This window comes from Trachypithecus francoisi, unplaced genomic scaffold, assembly GCF_009764315.1.
Source record: "Trachypithecus francoisi isolate TF-2019V2 unplaced genomic scaffold, Tfra_2.0 Lachesis_group6, whole genome shotgun sequence".
In the NCBI taxonomy this organism is placed as follows: domain Eukaryota; kingdom Metazoa; phylum Chordata; class Mammalia; order Primates; family Cercopithecidae; genus Trachypithecus; species Trachypithecus francoisi.
This window is the reverse complement of record NW_022681471.1, coordinates 108,341,766-108,367,350: the sequence shown is the minus strand read 5'-3', so window position 1 is coordinate 108,367,350 and position 25,585 is coordinate 108,341,766. Positions and strand designations below refer to the sequence as shown.

The window sequence follows — 25,585 nt, the reverse complement described above, 5'->3', positions numbered from 1 at the left end:
AGGTGATGATCTTTTGCAATGAATTTCCTGGGTGTTCTTTGAGCTTCTTGTATTTGGATGTCTAAATCTCTAACAAGGCTGGGGAAGTTTTCCTTGATTATTTCCTCAAATATGTTTTCCAAACTTAGATTTCTCCTCTTCTTCAGGAACACCAATTATTCTTATTTTTGAACATTTAACATAGTCCCAAACTTCTTAGAGGCTTTGTTCTCTTTTTTTTAAATTCTTTTTTCTTTGTCTTTGATGGATTGGATTAATTCAAAAGCTCTGTCTTCAAGCTCTGGAGTTCTTTCTTCTGCTTATTCATTTCTATTGCTGAGACTTTCCAGTACCTTTTGCATTTCTGTGTGTGCCCTTGATTTCCAGAAACTGTGATTGTTTTTTATTTATGTTATCTATTTCACTGATGATTTTTCCTTTTATATCCAGTATCATGTTTTTTATTTCAGTTACACTTCGCCTTTCTTTGGTGCATCCTTGATTAACTTAACAATCGACCTGAAATCTTTTACTAGTAATTTGGAGATTTCATCTTGGTTTGCCTCCATTGCTGGTGATCTGGAGTGCTCTTTTTGGGGTATTAAAGAGCCTTGCTTGTTTTGTCATATTATCAGAATTGCTTTAATGATTCCTTCTCATTTGGGTAGACTATGTCAGAGGGAAGATCTGGGACTCAAGAGCTGCTGTTCAGATTCTTTTGTCCCACAGGGTGCTCCCTTGATGTGGTGTTCCCCCACTTCCCCTAGGAATAAAGCTTCCTGAGAGCCAAACTGCAGTGATTGTCTTTGCTCTTCCGGGTCTAGCCACCCAATGGAGCTACTGGGCTCTGGGCTGGTACTGGGGAGTGTCTGCAAAGAGTCCTGTGATGTGATCTGTCTTCAGGTTTTTCAGCCATGGATACCAGCACCTTCTCTGGTGGAGGTATCAGGGGAGTGAAGTGGACTCTGTGAGGGTCCTTACTTGTATTTTTGTTTAGTGCACTGGTTTTGTGTTAGTTGGCCTCCAGCCGGGAGGTGGTGCTTTCAAGAGTGCATCAGCTGTGGTAATATAAGGAGGATGCAAACTTTCCCTAGGGACACATGGTTAAGTATTCAGGTTTTTCAGGTGGTGGGCAGGGCCATAGACCTCCCAAGACATTATGACCTTTTTCTTAGGCTACTAGGCAGTAGAGAAAGACCAGCAGGTGGGGGCAGGGATAGGAGTGTCTGAGCTCAGACTCTCTTTGGGTAGGACTTGCTGCAGCTGCTGTGGGGGATGGTGGTGTGGTTCCCTGACCAATGGAGTTATGTTCCCAGGGGATTATGGCTGCCTTTGCTGAGTCATACAGGTGGTCAGAGAAGTCAGGAAAAGCCGACAGTCGCAGACCTCACCCCGCTCCCACACAGCTACCAGTCCTAAAGGCTGGTCTCAATCCCACTATGCCCCTCCAACAGCACTGAGTCTATTTCCAGGCAACTGGTGCCCAGGGCTGAGGATTTACCCCAGACCATGAGCCTCCCCACTGAGAAAGCAAGCAGACTCACAGTTGTTTTGGTGTCTCAGGGAGCCTGCAGCAGTGATTGAGTTCCTTCAAAGGGTCTGTGGATTCTCTCCACAGAGGTGTATTTTTTAACTTGGGTATGTTTTTCCTGAAAGTAAATAGATTTGCTAATCACCTAAACTAGCATACTTCTAGTTATTATTTAAAATTATGAGGAATATAAATTTATGTTTGACTAAATTGAACCATTGTGATGACAGTCTTTTATTTCCAGTTATAACATTCAGTCGTATGTCAACTTAAAGAAAATTTCCAAGATGTTTAGATAATCCTTAGATTGATATTATATTGAGTTAATTGGTGAACATTAACTGGATGCCTAGATCATTCCTATGTGAGATAAAATACTGAAATCTTAATTATTAAGCATAATTTGAAATTTGTATACTTTAGCTTTTTAGTAGTAAATCCCACAGAGAGGCTGTATTTTAAGAAGGTCTATCAATGTACATGTTCATTTCTGCCATGTTGAGAATCCTATAGGGAAACTGTGCTGCTGTAGAAACCTGGGCTATATATGTTCCCCACAATTACAAAATGTTCACAATTACCCACCCTTTAGTTTTCTTTATAAAATAGATGTGACTTTGTATAAAAGTTAGAATTAATATATCTGAACGAGAGTCTGCTAGGAGTCTTAAGAAAATGAGACATGCTTTGATTAAGGTAAAAGAATATAGAATGCTTCTGTCTATAAATGAAATGACTTTTGTTCACGAATAAGAAAGAGGATGGTGAAGGGCAACACAACGTATATAGAGATCTGTTTGAGGTTCACAGAAAGTGAATCTGAAAGGGAACACAAATTTGTGTTAACATTTTGCAAAACCTGGTTCAGTTTTGATGGGTGTATTCATAAGATTTCCAAATGCAAACCTAGAATTTGGTTTCTTTTCAAATATAGTCACAGTTTCCTTGGAGTATTCATTTGTTCTTTTTTTTTTTTCCTTCTTTTTTTTTTTTTTGAGATGAAGTCTCACTCTTGTTGCCCACGCTGGAGTGCAATGGCATGATCTCGGCTCACTGCAACCTCCACCTCCCAAGTTCGAGCAATTCTCCTGCCTCAGCCTCCCGAGTAGCTGGGATTACAGGCATGCACCACCACACCTGGCTAATTTTGTATTGTTAGTATAGACGGGGTTTCACCATGTTGATCAGGGTGGTCTCGAACTCGTGACCTCATATGATCCACCCGTCTCAGTCTTCCAAAGGGCTGGGATTACAGGTGCAATCCACTGCGCATGGCCTATTCTTAATAAGAGATTGTAAAAGTTTGCTCTTCACATTAGAGGCTAATTTGCCCAAATAACAGAGATGCTGTATCTCACTAGAATGACATTCCACACTGTTTTTGAGTTTGTCATGCCCTTGGTTATTCTCTTAAATATACAAAAATAAAAAATTAAAATAAAAACCCACAAATACTCCTCATTACTGAAAGTGTTGAGTTGTTGTTTATGTAAATATTGTATTGTCACTTTGATTAATAGGTAGCCAAGCCACAGCCATTCATACACTAAGACGCCCATGATCCCAATCTTAAGTGTTCAAATCTCCTGGCAAATTTTAGTTTTGCCTTTCTCAAATCAAATCCTCAATGGAAAAGGAAATCAAAAATATAAAACTTTCACAGTGTCTTTGGCACATTAAAGTTTCTTTAATATTTCCCAGGCTATCTTAAAGACTTTCCCCTGGAAATTCACAAAGATTTGTTTTATGTCTGATGGAAGGAGAAGTAATAGAAATAAATAAGTTCATTTGTTATGTTACTATTGATGAGTTTCATAATTGTCCATTTAAAAGTAGATGCTACTTAAAACCTAGGACTACCCCGAATTTGCATATATCATGTAATCATCATTTGTGAATGAATGAGAAAGATTGTTATGATTTTTGATAATTTAGTTCAGTTGGTTATAACCAAATTTTCAGATAAAGGAGTGAACAAGGCCAGGCATGGTGGCTGGAGCCTGTAATCCCGGCACTTTGGGAGGCCGAGGCGGGTGGATCACCTGAGGTCAGGAGTTCGAGACCAGCCTGGCCAAGCTGGTGAAACCCCGTCGCTATTAAAACTGCAAAAATTAGCGGGGCATGGAGGTGGGTGCCTGTAATCTCAGCTACTTGGGGGTCTGAGACAGGAGAATCACTTGAACCTGGGAGGCAGAGGTTGCAGTGATCCAAGATTGTGCAATTGCACTCCAGCCTGGGTGACAAAGTGAGACGCCATCAAAAAAAAGAAAAAAAAAGGTGAACTAAATGTTTAATAATATTTATGAAATATATCCTATGTCACTAGTATGACTTTTTAAAATTATTAAAAGAGATTTTATTTTGTCCAGAATCTTGGCAGTCAAGAATCCCAAATAAATGCTGCAACTGATAAGTGTATCATTGTTAGCTGATCTTAGGAAACCATCACAGGCATTTCAACTATGTTTTCCAACATGTGGATTTATTTGTTGAAATTTAGCTAGTCAATTTTCATTTTTCCACAAGTCAACCAGTTGATCTTGCAGCCCAATAAGTTTTTTTATTTTATTCTTTATTTTATTTTATTTTATTCTTTATTTATATTTATTCACCACCACCACCCCCCACCACCTCCACTGCTGGAATTCATTTGTAGAGAAATGTTCAAAAGTTTAGAGTTTAAGAATTCTGTTTCTAGATTGTTAATTGTGCATATGTGAGAATTATAGGAGATGACACTGATCCTTTTTGGTGACCACATCACATAATAATGGAAATGTTTCCAAACATGCCATTTTAAAAATATTTTCTCCATAATAAAGTTTATTTTTTTAAAGCTATATTTTCATTGTTAAAGTGAAACCTCCACTTTGAGTAAATAGAGTATATATCATTTATTTGTTGATGTAATATATTCTAGGAAGTAAATCACTGACAAAAAGGTGGCAACTTTGGAATATTCCACATTTTTATGAAAAGAAAACATACATAACTTTTGTTAAATTTGACAACTCTTTGAAGTACTTTACGGTGAGTGAAATAACCAGTAAGCCTCCATATGGCCTGAGGGATTTCCATAGTCCCTCTTCATTTCATTGCAGAGTTAAATTGTACAGATTTTACAGATTTTTATGGTAATGAAATCCATAAATTCCTTTACATGGACAATATTTCAAAATATGCTAAAGATATACAAATGATTGAGGCCACATCAACCTCTTTCCCCTTCCAAACTTCTACTTTCTCCTCTGAATAGCTGGTAGGATGTGAATGTCTTATAAGTGTCTGATGTAAACTGGATGAGGATCAGCATCAATCTATCTATGAAATATTAGCAAAACTTTGAAAAAATTTTTGATAAAATGGATAGAAGAAAACCGAAAGCTCTAATATTTTCTTCTAGTATTCCAATGGATTTGACTTGTGTGCCTCATTTTTGGAAGTCAATGGAATAAATTGTTACTTTACTTTTATTTTATCTATTTATTTTTTTGAGAGGGAGTCTCACTCTGTCACTTAGGCTGGAGTGCAGTGATGCGATCTCCACTCACTGTAGTCTCTGCCTCCCTGGTTCAAGCAATTCTCCTGCCTCAAGCGATTCTCCTGCCTCAGCCTTCCAAGTAGCTGGGATTACAGGCGTGAGCCACCGTGCCTGGCCCCAAATTATTACTTTTAGATGATCACTTTTCATTTCATGTTAGTGGCATATTAATAAGAGTTTCTGATACCATAGGAATGTACAGCATACAAGTCATTTTTGAATATTCCAGCGACATAAATTCTGCAGACCATGAACCCAAACAGAGAATGGAATAGAAAGTGCTTGTTTAACACTAAAGTCGGAAGACTTCCTACAGAAGGTGCTGTTGGTTGCTTATCATATTCCCCAGCTTTGCCTTTCCTAATACAACCCATATTTTTTCAGGATCCACCCTCCTCTGATAACCCATGTGCTTTCAGGGTGGGCTGACCGTTCTCCACACCCAGGCCAACATAGTCTAAACCAACTCATCCCCAGTATCAGTGATGATTTTGGAATGGATGCATAGTACAATTTGGCTAATGAAATGAGAGGCATAGACTTTTTGGGAGATGCTTCTGTGCTGAAATTTCCTGAATCTTAAACACACACACACACACACAGACAGAGAGAGAGAGAGAGTGAGAGAGAGAGAGAGAGAGAGAGAGAGAGAGAGAGGAGAGAGAGAGAGAGAGAGAAAGAGAAAGGTCTCTTTTACTCTTTTGTATATTATCAAAGGACATAATGCCTGGAGATGTAGTAGCCATTCTGCAACTGGAAGGCAAGGTAACAGGTGAATAAGGCTGAAGATCACAGAATGGAAGGAAGCCATCATGTCTTTAGACTTACCATTATGTGTTTTAATAACTTCCCCTTATTTGTTTAGTAGTAGCTGAATTGAGGTTTTCTGTTTTGTGTAATTTATAACCCGCTAACACATCATAACTTACCAATACGTGGATTATACACTGTTAAATGGTAAGGCTTCACTCATTGTCATTGAGTATATTCACTTACATATTTTTTAAATGTGCTTGTTTGGTTTTCCTACACATAGCACCTTCAAAGCAGGAATCCTTTAATCTTAATCCTTAAGATTAATGCCAGGATATTCGATATTAGAGGATATTAGAGGCAAATAAATGACTGTGGGGGATATGAAAGCTGGCAGGCTACTTTTGAAGGAAGAAGATGCTAAAAAGAAAAAGAGCTGGGAGACACAGACTTATACTGTAATACACAAAATGGATACTCGTTATTATGACTTTGAGACATCAGGGGAAATGTTGAATTATCCTTTTTATATAAAGACTGAGAAGTGTTTATTTTACAAAGACGTCCATCAAAAAATTCTAAAATGTGTTGAATGTGTAATGTTTTTTGAAGAGAGAAGTTATATAGAGCGTTGTTAGGCAGGCAGGATATTCTTTATTTCTCCCAACAACTAGTACAGAGAAAGGGATGAAGAACATACTTAAAATTTGTTAAATGAATAAAGAGATGAATTTCGAGGACAAATGATGTATAATGGAAACATTTCCAAAAACACTGCTTTCAAAATGTTTTCTCCATAGTAAGAAACCTAGCTCTATAACCTAAATCTGTTTTGCAGTTTCATAACCCATCTAACATCTGAATGATTACATCTAAATATCTTTCTCTACTTAATTTTCTACCATGTCTATTCCCCAATTTATCTTCTTTGGATGTTTAAGAAAAAATATTGCAAAGAAGTTTTCACGGTTTTCCTTTATCAGTTATGCAAAGAAATGTACCTGCCAAATTTTGAATTTCTTGTCAAATTTCATTCATATAGGAACATGAGATTTCAGGGTCACAATGAAAGTCTATGAATGAAAAAATGTTAAATATTCATACTAGTGATGCATGGGGTGGAAAGTAGTGGGGAGCAGTCCTCCTAATAGGCAGACAATAAAGGGGGAATATGTTTGTAGAATAATTTAGAAACAATAAGGAAACTAACATTTGATCTACTTTTTATCACCATATGCCAGCAATTCTAAACAATGCCTGTAATGAAGTATTTTCCTCCCCAAATATTCTATTGATCTATATTCTAAACAACTGATGTGCCTACTCTTTGTTTTAATCATCTTTATGTGAACTTCAAATTAGCACATTATTAGTCATCCATGAATAAACATTTAATTCTATGTAGCAGTTAACTTGAAGACCTCCCAGTTGCACATTCAATCTCTACCACACAGACTCAACTACATGCATTTATTTTCAGAGTAAATTCAGAATAGTTTGGAATTGCCTGAGCTAACTTTGGGAAAAGTTACTATATTCCAACCAGTGGTACTAGATTTTTTTTTTTTTTAATTTAAACAGGAGAATTGATGTAATTGATGATGGTACAGTAACTTTAAAGATAAAGACATAAAACATGAGTTACTTAAACTTTGACATTGTGTGAGACCCCTTCAGAATTTTTGTGTTCAGAATGTTAAACAGTGAAGCAGGATGTGACCTATAAGGGGTAGTATTTTTGTTTGTAAGGAGTACATTTGTGATGAATGAAATATGTTACTAAATTTGAAAAAGACATTTACAATGAAAATTATTTTTTCTATTTTATTGTTTTGAAACTAAGGAAGAAATTCAGAAAATAATGACTATTACTGAGTTTTGCATGATTTTTACTGAGACTAATTTTATCATGTAGAGGAAGAGGGTGTTAAAATATGATTCCCTTTCATAGTCAGATACCCTAGTTACTTCTGTAGGTCATCCCTCCTATGTAACATGCCCACTGTTAAGGCATGAATTAATTATTGTGGAAGCCAATTTACCAAATAAACCAGTGCTACCATTTTCTAGTCTCCATGGATCAATTTGAGAGCCATCAAAAGGATTAAAATGATCCTTAAAATATGTAGTCTTCCAATAAGTCATGACACACTGTGATTAAGTTGTAACTGTCAGCCTCTCTGCTTGTTCCTTTCCTATCTTGAAATTAATATGTTCAAGATCAAATATAAACAAGCATTTACTCAGTGGAAGATGAAATGGGTATGATATGGAGAGGTTAATGACATCAAATGTACCTTCTTTGAAGAAATTAATTCTCCAAATGATGTTAGTGCCTCCTGGAGGCACTTTTCATTCTAGTTTCAGGAATGAACTGTATCCTGTCATCTTTCTCAGCAAAATTCACAGGAATGCATGTTTCTTTTTCATGGGACACTTCTCTGGGACTCAGTGATTCCACACTCTTTCTGTGTTTCTAGTACCTTTCTGGATTTTCTTCTCTGTCGTCTTTGCTGGCTGATATTTATTTTACTAGCCTTTCCACATGAGAGTTTTTTAATACTATGTCCTAGACTTCTTCCTCATCTCATGTTGTATTCTTATCAAAGATAATCTTATGTATGCTCTTGATTTCAGCCAGCATGTATGAGTGGATAGCGTCAAAATTTATATCTGCAGTCTCTCCATAAACTCCATGTAGTCGCTAACAGTTGGAGATTGCCACCTGACTGTCTTAGGGACACCTCAAACTCAACCTTTATCTTTCAATTATCTATTGCTGTGTGAATATTATAGCAAAAAAAAATGAAGATCTATTATATTTAAAAATTCTCTTCTTTGGGTGGTTTTTATGCTTCACTTGATGTGGGCTCTAGAGTTACTCATGCATCAGATGAAGGCTGGGCTCAGTTGGAACCTCTAAGAAGTCCCCTCTTTCCACATGATGTCTCTTCCATCAGGGCCTCTTCATATGGCCTCTTTCTTTAACAAGCTAGCCTGAACTTCTTAATAGCATTACAGCTACATGTCAAGATTTCAAAAGTAGAAGCTTTCAGGCCTCTTAAGGACTTGTCCCAGAAGTGGCACAGATCAGGGAAGCCCGTTGCTTTAGCCAAATGCATATACCTATAAAAATCTTAAGTTTTAGAGATAAAAAGGTATTACCATCATAGAAGGAGGTTTCAAAAAAAAAAAAAAAATGACGGAAGGAAGAATGGGAGAAAAAAAGGAAGAGGAAAGGAAGAAAGAAAGGAGGAAAAGTAGGAAAGATGGAAAAAGAAAAGAAAAGAATCTCAAATCAGCTTCCTAAAATATGAGGAGGAGGTCAGGCATGGTAGCTCACGCCTGTAATCCCAGCACTTTGCGAGGCCGAGATGGGTGGATCACGAGGTCAGGAGATTGAGACCATACTGGCTAATATGGTGAAACCCCGTCTCTACTAAAAATACAAAAAAATTAGCCGGGCATGGTGGTGGGCACCTGTAGTCCCAACTACTAGATCTCGCCACTGCACTCCAGCCTGGGCAACAGAGTGAGACTGCATCTCAAAAAAAAAAAAAAAGAGGAGGAACAAATATCAGCAATCAGCATCACTGACGCTGACACTTGATCAGTGTCTGAAGTGAGAACTGCTGGTAGGAAATCCTACTTCTATCTATCAAGAAGGGTTTATTTAAGAAAATAGATGACATACACACTGTAATTATCAATATAGTTTCTTCCATGGGCTACCAAGTCAAAAGTAGTATTGCTTTTCCATAATTTATGCTGATAACCTTGGAATCATGGTTTGGATGGTTTAAACCTCTCTCTCCATACCAATTGAATCAGTCATCAAATCATATGGAATCTCCCTGTGTGTAATCTCCCGTCAAGTCCTCCATTTTAATTTCCATCAGCACTACTCTGCTCTATTTTCCTTTTCACCTCAAATTTGAGGTATTATAAAAATCTTATAACGGACTATCCTGGATTTAAGCTATTTTACACATTTATTACACAGATTCCCCATTGCTTATATAATACAGGCCAAACATCTTAGCCTGGCATTGAGTGTTCTCCATAAATCATTGCTTTAACTTTATTTCTAGCTCCATTGTACACAAACTTTCCTATATGGCCAACTGGGTGAGTTTCCTGTATTTCATTGGTCAAGCTCTTCTCCACCTGAATTGTTCTTCCCTCATACCAATTTTCCCAAATCCTGCCTTCTTTGTGTGTCTTGGCTCAAGTACCATTGCATATCTTTCTGGACCACCCTAGCCTTCAATGATCCTCTCAGTCATCCATGTTCCTCTTAAAATCAGAGCCAATTGACTTTTAGTGTAAACTAGCTTATTGTTTCTTAAGGTTTCATGAGTCTTAAATCAGGTAACAAAGTCTTCTGGAATGCATCAATGTAATTAGTCAAAAATAAATGTTCAGTGTATTTGTTATCTTTACTTTTGAGGAAAAAAAGAAATTAACAGTCAGTCTCGGATTATGTATCTCCTTTATACAAAGCTGCTATCTGCCACCAAACTTACTGGAAATGAAATGAACAGCATAAGAACCTGCTTTTAGAACCAGAGACAGGACAGATCTGGGGATCCAGGTGTCAAGAACCTCCCAGGATTCTCAGGTATTGACCATCAGGATGAATTAAATCTTGCCATTTTTTTTTTATTTTTCTGATACATTTTGTTCATAAATATTTCATTTGAAGAGAGAGTGATTGGCAGAGCTTCAGCCACATACACTTTCTACCTGAAGTATGATGGGGAATGGGTGTGACAAAAACTTGAATGACTTCCTATGAAGACTATCTACTGAGAGAGAGGTAATTCTCCAAAACAGACTAGTGAAGCAGTTATCAGAAAAGAAGGAAGCAAATGTTAGGCAAGCATGTAATTCTTTCTTTATATTCAATCATATGACTTACCTGTGTTTTAACATATTCGGAGCCTGACAATGAGAGAGAATAACTTAGAAAGCAAGGCAGATTAGTTCCAGTAGAAAGACTAATATTTATTTGGTTGAGATGGTGGGAAGTGGGAGTAGAGGAACAATTTAAAGGCTGTTCTTGACTCACGTTTAAACTCTTCATGGTGGTCAGAATTGCTTTCAAAATACTATATTTCCTGTAGACAGCATATTAATTTGCATTTCAACCATTTTGATAACTGTTAAATTATTTTTGTCTTGAATACACTATTTTATAGTGTTTTGTAATGCTAGGTGAGCTCTCTGGAATTTCCAAGAAAAGTTCTAGAAATTAAATCGCTTGGGTAATGTGTGAATGACAGAAAAGGATCCAATGTATTCTCACCAAAAGATAACTGTCCCTAATGTTAAAAAGCAGGGGAATATGTCATTATTTTATTGTTAACCTGATTGTGAAACAGGAGAGTTCCCTGAATCCCTTGCAGGTCTTGTGACAGGGGTGTGGCTGGTTTGTTCGTTTGAGCAATTGCTGCTGCGCACACCCCTTACAGGACAGGGAGCACACAGATGGGCAGGTGCAGAAGCTGGGGAAAGCACTTTTGGGCTCCTGTCCCACAGTGGCATCTAGGGGTGCGTTACAATTAATGCTCTTTTAGCAATTGCCATCTGCAGATGGCGACGTGTTGAGGACTAAGCTCTGATTCTTTATCTTGCCCAAATTCCTACCTAAGGGGCCTACGGAGTCATGCCCTACAAAGCATGACTTCTCATCAGATGGGTTTTATTTGACCCTATATATCGTGACTTACTTTTCTATCTGACTCTGGCATAACATTATAAGACAAGGAAAAAATATTTAACCCCAAAATATATTTCCTTGCCATACCTTGAAATTACCCTGCAAAGTCTCTAGTGGGAAAAATCCACATTCTGTAGAGAATCCCTTTCCCCCTTGGTTTTCCTTCCTTTCCTTCCTGATCCAGGAGATAATCAACTAAGAGCCAGGTACCCTTTTAGGTCCAATAAGAAACATTTTACAACCTGCTCTCTCTCTGAAGTCTTCTGTCTGAGAGCTTCCTTTGCACAGTAAAACTTGGTCTCCACAGTCTTTTATCTTAACCTGAACATTCCTTTCCATTAATCCCAGGTCTTAGGTAAACTCAACCGATTGTCATTTAAACATTTAAACCAGAAAATGTTTAAATTTACCTATAGCCTGGAAGCCCCTGCTTTGAGTTGTCCCACCTTTCTGTACCAAACCAATGTATTTCTTAAATATATTTGATTGATGTTGCATGCCTTCCTAAAATATATACAACTAAGCTGTACCCCGACCACCTTGGGCACTTGTTCTTAGGACTTCCTGAGGACTATGTCGTGTGCCATGGTCACTCTTATTTGGCTCAGAATAAATCTCCAAAAATATTTTAGAGTGTTAAATATTTTCTCAACAGTGTTAAACCAGCTCAGTGGAGAGTCATGGTGACAGCCTTTTGCACTCTGCCCTCTTGGTAGCTGGGTCCTTGTCTGGTGTCCAGGAAGAATCAGGTCACACATGGACTTGAAGGATGTTGAGTGCAGGGACTGTACTGAGTGATGGAGGTGGCTCTCAGTGGGATGGATGGGTAGCTGGAAAGGGGATGGACTGGGAAGGTGATCTTCCCCTGAAGTTCAGCTGTCCTTGCCCGATCTCCTCTTGGACCATCCCCGGCCTATCTCCTATTGACATTCAGACACTCCTTCTCTTCTCTTCTTCTCTGCTATACCACTCTGCTTCTCTCCTGCTCTTCTGCTCATCTGTCTGTGGAGTCTGAGGTTTGGGGTTTATATGTGTACAGGATAGGGGGGCATGGTGGGACAAAAGGCAACATTTGGGTGTAGAAACAGGAATGCCTGTTCCCATTTAGGGTCGCAGGTTTCCAGGCTTGACGTGAGGCCTTTGCCAAAGAACCACCCTCTTCTACCCGGTATTTCCTTGCCTCCTGTCTGCATCAAGTCTATTTAATTTTGTAATAGAACAGTCATTGGATAATATTTTTTAAGTCAATGTACCCTTTAGAGATACCAATGACAGCCCTAGTATTCTCTCCCCAAAACATACATTTGCAAAACGGCACACAATTTTGCATGCAAGTTCAGAGGATCTACATGTTTCTGAAGCCCATCTATGGATGCCACATTTAACTCGTTTTATTAAAAAAAAAATACTAGAGCTACAATGAAAGGCACAGGAGAAAGGACAACTGTCTTTCATGGGAATGTGCACTTTTCAATTTTGCTGTATTTTCCTAAATTATCTCTCAGCTAATACCTGACTTCGTCCTTGTTGTATGGCAGCAAACCTCACTAAAATGGAACCAGTACAAGGATCCTAGGCTTTATCACTCCTCCTCCCAGCCATCTCTCTTCTGTAGTATGTGTTAAATAAGAAAGTTTTTAGTATGTTTCAGAGACTTGTTCCCGATTTGATTTTGCACTTCAGCAGTAGTGATCCTTAATTATTACTTAGGAATTACTTTACGATTTGGTAATATTTAAGTACCTAAGCTACAGGTTACTTTTTTAATCCTTAGGTGACATGCTACCTAACACTTTTTCTCTGCTTATTTTATAATTCTAATTTGAGTGACTAGCTCTTAATTACTCAATGATTATTTACTGAACCCTTTGTATGTGCCAGCAACTGTACTAGGTACTGAGAATAAACAAATGAATAAAACACATAGGTTTCCTGCCCTCTGGGAATGCACATTCTTAATTTACTAACTGTTAAATTCACCATATCATTTTGTTAATTTGTCTCTTTTAAAACTCCGGCTAACTGGTTTAAAATTTATTGTCCTCATTCTTTCTGAAGGGATCTCCTACATCAGCACTATCAAATAAAAATATAATGACAGTCCAAATATGTGATTGTAAATATTCTAGTAGTCACATTAAAAATCAAGTACTAAGAAACAGGTGAAATTAGTTTAAATAATATAGTTAACCCAGTATTTACAAAATATTGTTATTTCAACATGTAATCAATGTAAAAATTTATTGATGAGATATTTTGTCTTTTTTATACTAAGTCTTTAAATTCTGGCCACATTTCAAGTGTTCAACAGCTACATATAGCTACTGATTAACTGTTGGCAAGATCAGGCCAAAATGTTCAACCCTAGCCACATGCTCTTCCTCTGAGAGCTTCAGCCTCTCAGCATTTCTTATGCAGAGCTGCTTAGCTCCTTCTCAGATCCTGTCTCTAAAATACAATAACAATTCTATCCCTCCTCAAGCTCCTTCATGTCTTAATTCATAAAATGACTCTTGCCATGAACTATTTGCCTAGCAGGGCAATCAAAGGTTATAAATTCAACATTGACAACAAAAACAGTTTGCTATAAATTATAGATAAATGGTAGGACTGAAAGGGATAATGTGCTTGGGTCAGTGAAACTTGGGTGTGGTAGGACAAATGGGAGAAGCTGGATTTTTTTTTTTTTTTTTTTTTGTGAGATGGAGTCTCTCTCTGTTGCCCAGGCTGGAGTGCAGTGGCGAGATCTCGGCTCACTGCAAGCGCTGCCTCCCTGGTTCACCATTCTCCTGCCTCAGCCTCCCAAATAGCTGGGACTACAGGCACCCGCCACCACGCCTGGCTAATTTTTTGTATTTTTAGTAGAGATGGAGTTTCATCGTGTTAGCCAGGATGGTCTTGATCTCTTGACCTCGTGATCCACCCGCCTCGGCCTCCCAAAGTGCTGGATTACAGGCGTCAGCCACCGCGCCTGGCAGAGAAGCTGGTTTTTAAAAATGCTATCTTCTTATATTACGGAACACTTACTTGTCCTCTGATACGCTCAAAATTATGACCAAGGATCTTCTGAGATATTTAACTCATCTGGAGTAATTACGTCAGCTGACAAATGCGTATACAGTGCCAATGTCATACTCGCCTTATTTTCTCAACCTTCTGATTCCTAGGCAAATTGTCAGATCCTCAAGGTAATAGCTGTCCCAGATGAGACTCTGGTATGTGCAAATCTTTATTGTGACAGTTCCTTTTGGAGCTTCTGTGACCCAGTGTATTGAAAATAAAGATGAAATATTTCAAGATTTTGAAAAGTTTTATCTTAAAAAGTTGCTCTTCTAAAATGATTTTTGTTTTATAGTATTTAGTGCTTAAAGACTGGAATAAAATGCTGCAAACTAACTCATTTAACATCCTTCTTTGAATTCGAATGAGAAATATGAATTGACTGGATTAAAAGGAAACATTGAGTAGTATTCATTCTTTAGTTAAAAAAAGTCCAACACCAACAAGACTTACCTTCTTTTATTTTACACATATAGTTAATATTAGTGTATGGTAAAGTTTCTCTACACATCTAGGAAAGAAACAGGAAAGTGCATTATTTCCTTTCAAAGCTGCCTAAACACAAATCTGTTATTCTTCTGAGAAAGAATGATCCCTGTATAGTAAAAAAGTTATTCTAAGGAAGGAAAAAATGAAATACAGTATGTCTGTTGTTTAAGTCAATAGATTTTTTAAGGAAACATTTTCTTCAGAATATTCTTTACAATAATATAATTTTCAAAGTTCTCAGAATTCTAAAATTCTTACTGGATGATACATAGATGTATAGACATGTACCCAAAGATGCTTTACTAAATTAATCACTACCGCCACAACCTAAAGATTACAGTTTATTGTTTAAATGAAGGATGCAAAATATAGGTGTATATATAAAAGCCCCTGTTTTACAGCTCTTCTAAATGTGAGTATCCACACACAGGAAAAATCAGAAAACAAATGTAAATGTAAGTCTAAATCTCCTTACAGAGAAGAAAATATAGTGTGGCCTGGTCTAATACTGTGACTTTTCCAAGGAGTTACTATATATAGTTTAACAGAAGATTATTTCCATCAAAAATATCCACTACTTGTGAATCTTAAGAACCAGGAAGTTTTTCAATCCAAATTAAGCTGAAGAAAATCAAAGGAGGTGAGGGGAGGGGACAGGAGAAAAAACTTCTCTGCTAGCTTCCTAAGCAGTTCAGCTATGAAGGTATGCTTTGCAGCAGCAACAGCACACCTGCCCAGACCACTGCAGCAAAGGCTTTCAACAATTCTTGGGAAACTCAGTGAGGGCAAAGATGCATGGTATTTCCAGGACATCCCACACTAGGCTTTGTCTCATGGAGGTAACTCAGGGAGGAAGAAATGAGCAGTTCACTCTGCATTAACAGTTTACGTATGTGAACTACTAAACTTTTTTTTAAAAGTTTTTCAATCCAAATTAAGCTGAAGAAAAACAAACCTAAATAGTATATATTCAAAGTATTATGTGGCATAACATTTTAATCATAAAAATAATATGTATTTTTGTTTCTCCTTTATAGTCAAAGCACTGTTTAGAGAGAGAAGTACAGAAAGGATTGTTCTGAGAGAGTCCTTGAAGTAGAGGTTGGGGGAGGCAGCCTTGGATTCATATCTGTAAAATGTGTGGTTCCAACATCCTATGTCTACACTTGATCTCACTGCTAGATTGTGGGCAGTGTGCTTTGAATGGATGGGAATTAAAGGGGCCCTCCAATAAGTGAGGCTTTATGGAGTTTGCAGAGATCATCAAATTCTGGAAATCACACATGCCGTTTTTGTAGGAACAGAGACAGGGTCCCAAAAGTATCACTGGATACTGGAGCAGAAAATGAGAAAACTCATCTTGTGATGCCAAGAGAAGCAAAGTCTTCAAGATTATTTCTGGTTTATTTCTATAGTATAGCTATCAATGTTAGTGGCATCATGTATTATTTCATGTTCATTCTGGGTCACTTTAGACTCATCGTAGCACTGATTTGGAGGAAAACAGTATGAATGGGCACAGCTGGATGATCCAGGAGGGATTCTTTAGGGAAGCCAGGGAAGTGGGAGTGATCATGTAGGGGGAAAGTCCATCCCAGAGTACCTGAGAGGTGTGCTCTAAACTTGCCACAGGAGACAGTGCTGACTGGGGAACTCTATTGAGGGTGGCAAAGCCCACAGTTTAGGTGGAAAAGCACTTGAAAAGGGAATGGATTCATCGCTTTTGTCACTTTTACCTAGACTGTTAAAAGGGCTTCTTTTTTCATAACTCTATTATCAGTTTTTTCTTTTGGAAGTCTGTCTTTTAAGTTTACTCATTAAATTGTATAACCGTTGATTGATCATTTATACATCAGGCACTATGCTGTATTCTCCTAATACAACATTAAGAACAAGTCCCTGTCCTCATGGAGCCTCCAGTCCAAGCAACCCCAGTGATGTCAGAGAACAGCCACAGGATATATAGGAGCATGTAGCGCTGACTCCATCTGATTATCACTCTTTTCATGATGCCAAGATTGACTAGTGGGTTCAACTGGTTACAGCCTCATCCCTGAATTGTAAAATTCCCTATTAGCCTAAAGGTGCCCAGGATTTAATTGTTCTGGATAATGATTTCTTAAGAATTCTGAAGGTTTATTCAGAGTTTCCTTTCATTCATTGATAGAGCTAGTATTTATTCAGCTTATTCTAAGTACTAGGCATTATATTGTTGCTAGATATACAAAATTAAGTGAGCCAAGATGAATATAGAGGAAACAGATAAATGAGTCACTTCAGTGCAATATGAGAAACGTGCAGGGCTAGATGCAGAGTCCTCTGGGAACAGAAAGGCGACACGGTCCTCAATGACAGCAATCTCTGGTGAGTCAATGAATCTCTGGCAGTTTATTTAGGTCAGGAGCTATTAATTGTCATGCATTAGTGAGCAGCCAACAGTGGGACTGGGCAGCTTGAGTCCTGTATTTAAAAGCCAGCAACGAAAGAAACTTTACTAGAGGCTTGATGAACCAGTTCTGAAACTAAAGCTCACGTGTCTGCAATGGACATTCTGCCTCAACCTTGTGAAAAAAAGACCAGGATTCTCTATGGTTATGCCCTAGTGGATTTGTTACTTTAGCGTTCCTAGAGTTGTTTTCACCAGTTATTTAAGTAGGAATGCCCTAGGTAGTCCACTTCACTCCCCAGATCCCTATTAATATATTTCAGTTGAAAATCTATTGTCCCTTGCCTGTTTTACTGCTTCCAACATTGAGATTTGATGGAAAGAAATCAGCTCTCAAATAAGAATGGTGTCACCTGCTGCTGGTTCAGCTGCACTGCAAACTACAGATTATGCAAATTACATAAAGATGCGATCTTTCTACCCGGAGCCTAGGAAGAGGCCTTCTTTTCCCACTGGATCTTATATTCCACAGTCAGCCATTTACTTAATTTCCCAAAGAATACTGCAAGAGAATACTGAAAGCATTATCTAAAATACAATAAAAGAATTCTGTAAATGTTATCTAAAATATAATAATAAGAAAAACCAAAAGAATTCATAACTAGGCTGAAACTATTCTCTTAGGATTTAATATTAGATACAAAATTGCTGATTAGCTTTTAAGTTTTTTTCCCTCTCCCAAGCACTCAAGAATTGATTTCCCTGCATACTGGGTAAGTGTCCTATGACACATAATACTTTTAAATATTTTACTTTTGTAAGATAATATTTTTCATGTAATCCTAGATGAATTCGTTTCCTATGACTGCTTTAAAAAATTGCCACAAACTTAGTGACTTCAAGCCACACACGTTTATTGTTTTTCATGTCTAGAAGTCAGCAGTCCAAAATCACTTTTACTGGTCTAAAATCAGGTGTCAACAGGGCTGTACTCCCTCTGGAGGTTCTAGAGGAAAATCAGTTTCCTTGCCTTTTCCAGCTTCTAGAGGCTGCATTTTTCTTAGCTTCATCTTCCATCTTGCTGCAGTTGTCCCAATGACTTTTGTCTCTGTAGTCAAGTCTCTGTTTGCCTCCGTCTTACGAGATTTGTGATTAAATTTTGCCCACCTATATAATCCAGGATAATCTGCCCATCTCAGAATCCTTAACCTAGTCATATCTAAAAAGTCCGTTTACCTCATAAGGCGACACAAATTCCAGAGATTAGGATCTGGATATCTTTGGGGACCATGAATCAGCTTATCACACTAGGTAATGAAGTCATTATCTTAATCTGAAGTATCTAGATCCTCATATAATCTAACTCCTTTAGTCTATTTGAGTTGTTTTAATTTTTTCTCAAGTACATTAGCTGCCAAATTTATAAATTATTGCAGATGCAACTGTTGTAGGTCTATAATATACAGCTTGTTGAGCCACAGTAAACAGTATCATTTTTAGCTTTCTATCAGTGTTTGACGTACAAAATAGTCAACTGCAGAATGTTTCAGTGACTTCTCTAAAACCCTATTGAATATTGAAAATGTCATACGTCATGTTGTTGAGTGGTCTTCATGGAAAAAAATCATGTTTTATGAAATCTTTTCCCCTTAGATTTAGTGCTTGGGCTTGTATATTCTGATGAACTGATATGCAACTAGAGCTATATAACTAATCCTGATTTCTAAAAATTCATCTTGGCTTCCAGGAAGTACAGACTAAATTTAGTATATAATTACAGTAACTATTCTTAGCTAGTATTTCTTGTATAATTATATGTTCTTCACCCCAACCCCAATAATCATTTCTCCTACTCCTTACTGTGATGCTTTTGATAATTTATCTTCATTTAAACAAGCTTATTGCATGGGTTTTCTTTATCATAATCTATCTCAAAATCTTTTTTGGAAGCAGAGATGAAATAAAACAAACAAACAAATAAACTTGGAAGATATATAGACCCTATGAATTACAGCCCATCTGCATCTTTTTTGAGTGCCAGAGACATAAATTCAGCTATGAATACATTCTGTTACTATAAAAGCACTTTAAAATTGTGTTTCTGTGCATTATATAGCTCCTTAGAATAGACAGATATATTTAGAGGGGAAGGATTTGCTAATCAATGCCACTATAGCCAGTAGTTTTCTTGATTTCATTCAGTACCTTCCAGTTTTAAGAATTTGCAATCGATATCAACGGCCATAATACAGTTTTAAATTAAAATATGTGAGCTGTTTTTTTTGTTAATACTTCATGCATTAAAGAGACATAAAGTTTTGATATCATAAATACATTTTCTGAAAGGCTTCTACAGGAAAAAGGCTTCATATTGAAATTATTTTGTACAATTTTTTTTGTACAATTTTCCCTCCTTCACATTCAGTTTATTAGGACTGAACATAGTATCTGACATAAGTGATTCATATATGGGCTAAATAATTCGTGTATATCAGAGGCCAAGCCTATTGGATATGGTGGAAGTTTTGAAATCCTATCTTTGTGGAACAACAAAAAAATTAAATGTAAGGGTCAAAATGTGTGGGCTCCTTTCTCATTTGTTCTGTGAATCCAGTTTCTAGTAGTTACTTATCATATCAAAAATTCTCATGACATTTTCAGAGCTATACCTCCAATAAACCTAAATGATAACTACCTTTAAGACATTAGTCTATACAGTTACATACTGCTTAACACATGGATATGTTCTGAAGAATGCGTCGTTCAGCAATTTTATTCTTGTGTGAACATCCTAGAGTGTACTTACACAAACCTATATGTTTTGGCCTACTGAATACCTAGGCTATATGGTATAGCCTATTGCTTTTAGGCTGTAAACCGGCATAGCATGTTACTGTACTGAATACTGTAGGCAGTTGTAATACAATGATATTTGTGCATTTAAACATAGAAAAGGTACAGTCATATTTAATTTTAAATGTATGAAAGTCACCCATCTCCTCTTCCCACTTGACTAGCTATTTCCTTTTTGAGAAGTAGACATTATGTTTAAAAATGTTTGAAAATACTGCAGTATTGTTGATATTATTAGTTTACTAAATAAGACAACAAAGAACTCAGATAAATAAAATGCAGCAGTTTTAAGGTGACAGGGACTGCTATTATTTGTAGAAGAAACCTTCGGTAAGAGTTGAATTAGTGGCCTAGGAAAGTTGATTTTAAGAAGACAAATAAAAATGTCTGGAGAGAAAAATTATTTTACTCATTCCATATGAGTAGAAAATATCCTTTGAAATTTTATCAGTGACTTATGTCAGTCTTTCTTAAATTGGGTTGTCTGTTAAATACTTTCATATGGCTTTCGTCATAGCTGGGTCATTGCTAAAAGTTAACAAAGGGCTGTTTCCTATATTGCCAGAACTCTCCTTGGTTAGAACCTTCTTTAAATAGAAATAAGTTTCTTGCAGTATGTGGTAATCGCCATAGATTATTGAAATGAAAAATGGCTATGATTACTCCTAACAACTTGAGATGTTCTGCTTATAGTGGATGTCAAGAACATACCTTAATAATTTAAAATTTTTCTTAATAGGCATAAGCAAGTTTTTATTCTTTAAATGTACTTCAAGTGGTTACAACTAATAAAGACTGGTATATAACAATATAGAAGAGGCTCCAAAGTAAAAATCCACAGTAAAATTAAATTTGGGTTACATTCTACAACTTAAAGTATAATAAAATAAAATTTAATTGACATGTGCAATGTAAAAAAAAATAAAAGAATTAAATTTAGGTTACATTATTGCTTAGCAGTTTAAAACAATATGTTCCATATATACATACATGTGTATATATGTATATGCATACAAATACATGCATGGACGTGTGTAAGTATATGGATGCAGATGAGTATATGTACACATATATATAGAATAAATACATAAATGTATATGAATATGACTGCGTTTGTGTAATTGGATATATATGAGACATATTTTATATCTGTATGTTATGAGTATTTTTCTTATTTTTTAATCTTTGAGTATAAGTCCAGGTCTATACTATCAATATAATATTGAAAAGTCAATTAATTGCCCAAGTGAACAAAATAAAGTTCTTAGAGTTATGCTGTTCATACTTATGAGAGAAGTGTAGATTTTTTCTGATTCGCTAATTTTTCCTTTATTTAAATATAATGTAATTTTTATTGATATGTAATAGATGTACATTTTTAAGGGTACCCATGATAATTTAATATATTCATATAATTTGTAAAGATCAAATTAGTGTAATTGGAATATCTGTCATCTTAAAGATTTATATTTTCTTTATGCTAGAAATACATGAAACGTTCTCTTCTAGCAATTTTGAAATATACAATAGATTATTGTAAACTGTAGTCACCCTACTGATCTATCAAATACTAGGTCTTCTTTTTTTCTATCAAACTCTATATTTCGACCCATTAATCAATCTCTCTTTATCTCCTTCTCCTTCCTACTCTTCCTGGGCTATGGTGACAACCAATATGCTATCTTCAGGAGATCCACTTTTTTTAGCTCCTACACATGGATGAGAATATTCAATATTTGTCTTTCTCTGCTGGCCTATTTCACTTAACATACTGACCTTCAGTTCCATCCATGTTGCTGCAAAAGACGGATTTTGTTTTTTATGTCTGAATAATACCGATGATCTGCCAGAACTGAATTTTAAATGGAGTTTTAGTCCTGGATTGACTTTAGATAAACTTGTAATTATAGCTCTCCACTTGTGGTAATCAGTAGCATAGGCCTAACTGTGTTATTGTATTAAATATTTCTCATTCATTGACATCAGAATTATGGATCAAATCTCTGTGGTTTGGATACTTGACTTCTGACAATTCACTGTTTTGTCTGACTTTAAGTTGTATTTAAGTGATTATTTTCTTGGTTTGCTCTCATTCCAAATTCCTGGGGAATTTAATTATTTGATGAATGAACCAGACATATATTTAATATACACCTGCTGTGTGCGGTATATTGTGCTGGAGGGATGAGTAGGTATAGACATGTAAGACATAATCTCTTACTTCAACCAGAATATGGTTTCGTTGGGTTCCTAGGGCCAATATGCATAACTGCAGGGACCTCATGCTACGTTGGATTTGAATCTGGGGCTCCAGATCCAGTCTCATTCCTTCATGGCCATGTCATGTTAGCATGTCACTTCCCCTGTGGCCTCTTAACAGTTAGGTAACCCAAGACCACTACTATTTCTGAAGAGTATTTTTTTTTAATTACAAGCCAAATCAGTGTCAAATATTATATTTATAATGGTTCTGTGTAATTTACTAACTCATTTACCATAAAATGACATATATTGTACTATTAGAAGAAAATTGTGGGATTTATTAAAAACATCAGTTTATTGTACCACACACTTGATATGGGCTTATAATTGAACACAAATATATAGAATATGAATATCTTTTTTTAGTCCTATATTAGCTCTTTGAGTACATAAGCATATTCATAAATGATATTATATCTATGTATATCTATGTTTTAAGAATTCTTGTGGCCAGGTGTGGTGGCTCATGCCTGTAATCCCAGCACTTTGGGAGGCTGAGGTAGGTGGATCACCTGAGGTCAGGAGTTAGAGACCATCCTGGCTAACACGGTGGAACCCCGTCTCTACTAAAAAAAAAAAAAAAAATACAAAAATTAGCCGGGCGTGGTGGCAGACGCCTTTAGTCCCAGCTACTTGGGAGGATGAGGAAGGAGAATGGCGTGAACCTGGAAGACGGAGCTTGCAGTGAGCCGAGGGGTGTGCCACTGCACTCCAGCCTGGGCGAAAGAGCAAGACTCCGTCTCAAAAAAAAAAAAAATTCTTGCATCTCAGGCATGGCCAAGAGGCATATTGTCCTTCATCCTTTCTCAAATACCATAGAATTGGCTCTGACCTCACCTCAGTTTAATTAATGTTTCTTAAGCTATAAAATGATTTGTAAGATCCCATTCATACCTAGTATCCTATGGTTGTATAAAGACATTCTCTTGAGTTATTTGACATGGTGTACACATGGGATCAGTTTCTTTGGTGAACACAGTCTCGCCATGACCTTGATGTGCCATTTGATGTTCATGGAAATACAATTCCCCTGCTGTTAACAGTAAAGTTTCAAAGAAATAGATTCCCAGATTATTTCAAACTCATTAATATAGGAATAATAATATTTTTAATTCTTCGAGATGATAAGATTTTACACATTTTGATGCCAGTAAATATTTTGTGATAAAAGCAAACACCTGGTTTGCTAGAAAATATTGGCATTCTGCAAGCATAAATTCATTAGACAGGAATTCCACGTGTTGCCTCTGAGCTGCAGCTCCTGTGAACTGAAAAAACTGCTAGTTAATGTCTCAGAAGTGACTAGGAAATGTAAAGTACATGCAATTGTCAATGCTTCAAAAATAGAGAAAACATCTTATTTTTTATGTAGCCCTAATAGTTAGCTGGAACTTGGACATATTAGGAAGTCAGTCAGAATACTGACAAACTGGCATGTAAGTCAGGTTTGCCTGCATCAGGTTTGAAAATTATTCTATTTTAGAATAATTTTATTTATTCTCTTGTTTCTCAATGAAATTGATGTGTGGTCCATAGATTTCTTACCTTTACTTTATATTCCTTTAGAGCTGTGATGCAAGCTAAATCATTTTTGGGGAAAATAACTTCTTAACCATTTTTGTTGTTGTTAATGCTTCGGATGTGCAGTTATTGTCTGAACATCATCAAGGCACAAGCAACTGACTGTAGCATCCATATTTTTTGACAGTTTTCATTGCTTATGTATTCCAAGAGCTGCCTACAGGATTTCCTTCCTTATATGAGAAATATTGTAATGATATTCAATTATGTATAAGAGCAAGATTCCTGACTTGGCTAAATACAACTACTTTAGTATTCACTATTTAAACTGCATGGCTTTTTAATAAGTAAATCAACATTAAAAAGTGAATAGGAGATTGTAATTTAGTTTTATTAGAAAAGCTTGACTATTTTTATTATCTGATATTCATGTCACATGTAATCACACATTTGATTTTAAAGTAATTTTTATTGGCTTGGCATGGTGGCTCATGCCTGTAATCCCAGCACTTTGGGAGGCCGAGGTGGGTGGATCACCTGAGCCCAGGAGTTTGAGACCAGCCTGAGCAATGTGGGGGAAACCCTGTTTCTACAAAAAATGCAAAAAAAAATTAGCTGGGCTTGGTGCTACATGCCTGTAGTCCCAGCTTCTAGGGAGGTTGAGGTAGGAGGATTGCTTGAGCCTGAGAGGTCGAGGTTGCAATGAGCCAAGATTGCCCCCACTGCACTCCAGCCTGGGCAACAGAGTGAGACCCTGTCTCAAAAAAAAGTATTATGATTGAGGTACATTCATTGACATTTATATTTATAAAATAACCATGAATAATATAAGGTGGCCACTTGAAGGTATGCCCTAAGACAGGGGTCTGCAAACTTTCTCTGAAGGGACCAGATAGTACATATTTTAGGCTTGTGGGATACACAGATTTAGTGCTACTACTATTGTCTGCCTTTGTAGCACAAAAGCAGTGATAGTCAATACTGAATGCAAAAATATGTGCATGGCTTTATTCCAATAAAAGTTTCTTTACAATAAATAAGCATGGGCCATAGTTTGTTGACCCCTGCCCTAATAAATTCATTGACTTGGTCTAATTTTAAGAATCATATAATTTTAATAAAAGTCTGTTAAGTTTCTTTATATAATAAAAATCAAAATTTTATTTTGATTATTTGAATGGAAATACTTGATGATTTTTTCTTATATTTGATTTAAATATATTGATCTAAACCCACCTGTTCTTACCATAAGCCTAGCTATTATAAAAATTACTTATACAATAACTTAATTTTTAAAAATTATTTTCCCTAGATTGTATTGGACTCTTGGACAAAATACCTCCTTATTATTGAACTTTAGGCTTAGCGACTGCAAAATAAATGTTTGGTCTTGATTTAGCTAAGTCTCTTCAAACTATACAATTCTATATTTCTGTGAGTGTCATATCATTTGCTGGTAGGACTGGTGCCCTTGTTTGTCGTGTTCTT

General features: G+C 36.5%; 1 protein-coding gene and 1 long non-coding RNA gene across 2 annotated transcripts in view; one reads left to right on the top strand and one right to left on the bottom strand.

Moving 5' to 3' along the window:
* LOC117077612 overlaps positions 1–15,097 on the bottom strand; it is a 102,551-nt gene extending 87,454 nt beyond the window's left edge. Inside the window, exons 1-3 of the long non-coding RNA XR_004434811.1 lie at positions 15,040–15,097; positions 6,806–6,877; positions 1,524–1,628 (exon numbers count right to left, since the gene is read on the bottom strand). This is a non-coding gene — a long non-coding RNA (uncharacterized LOC117077612). The remainder of the gene's footprint in view (positions 1–1,523; positions 1,629–6,805; positions 6,878–15,039) is intronic.
* The window catches only part of IL1RAPL1 (interleukin 1 receptor accessory protein like 1), a 708,593-nt gene that overhangs the window by 339,070 nt on the left and 343,938 nt on the right, over positions 1–25,585 (top strand).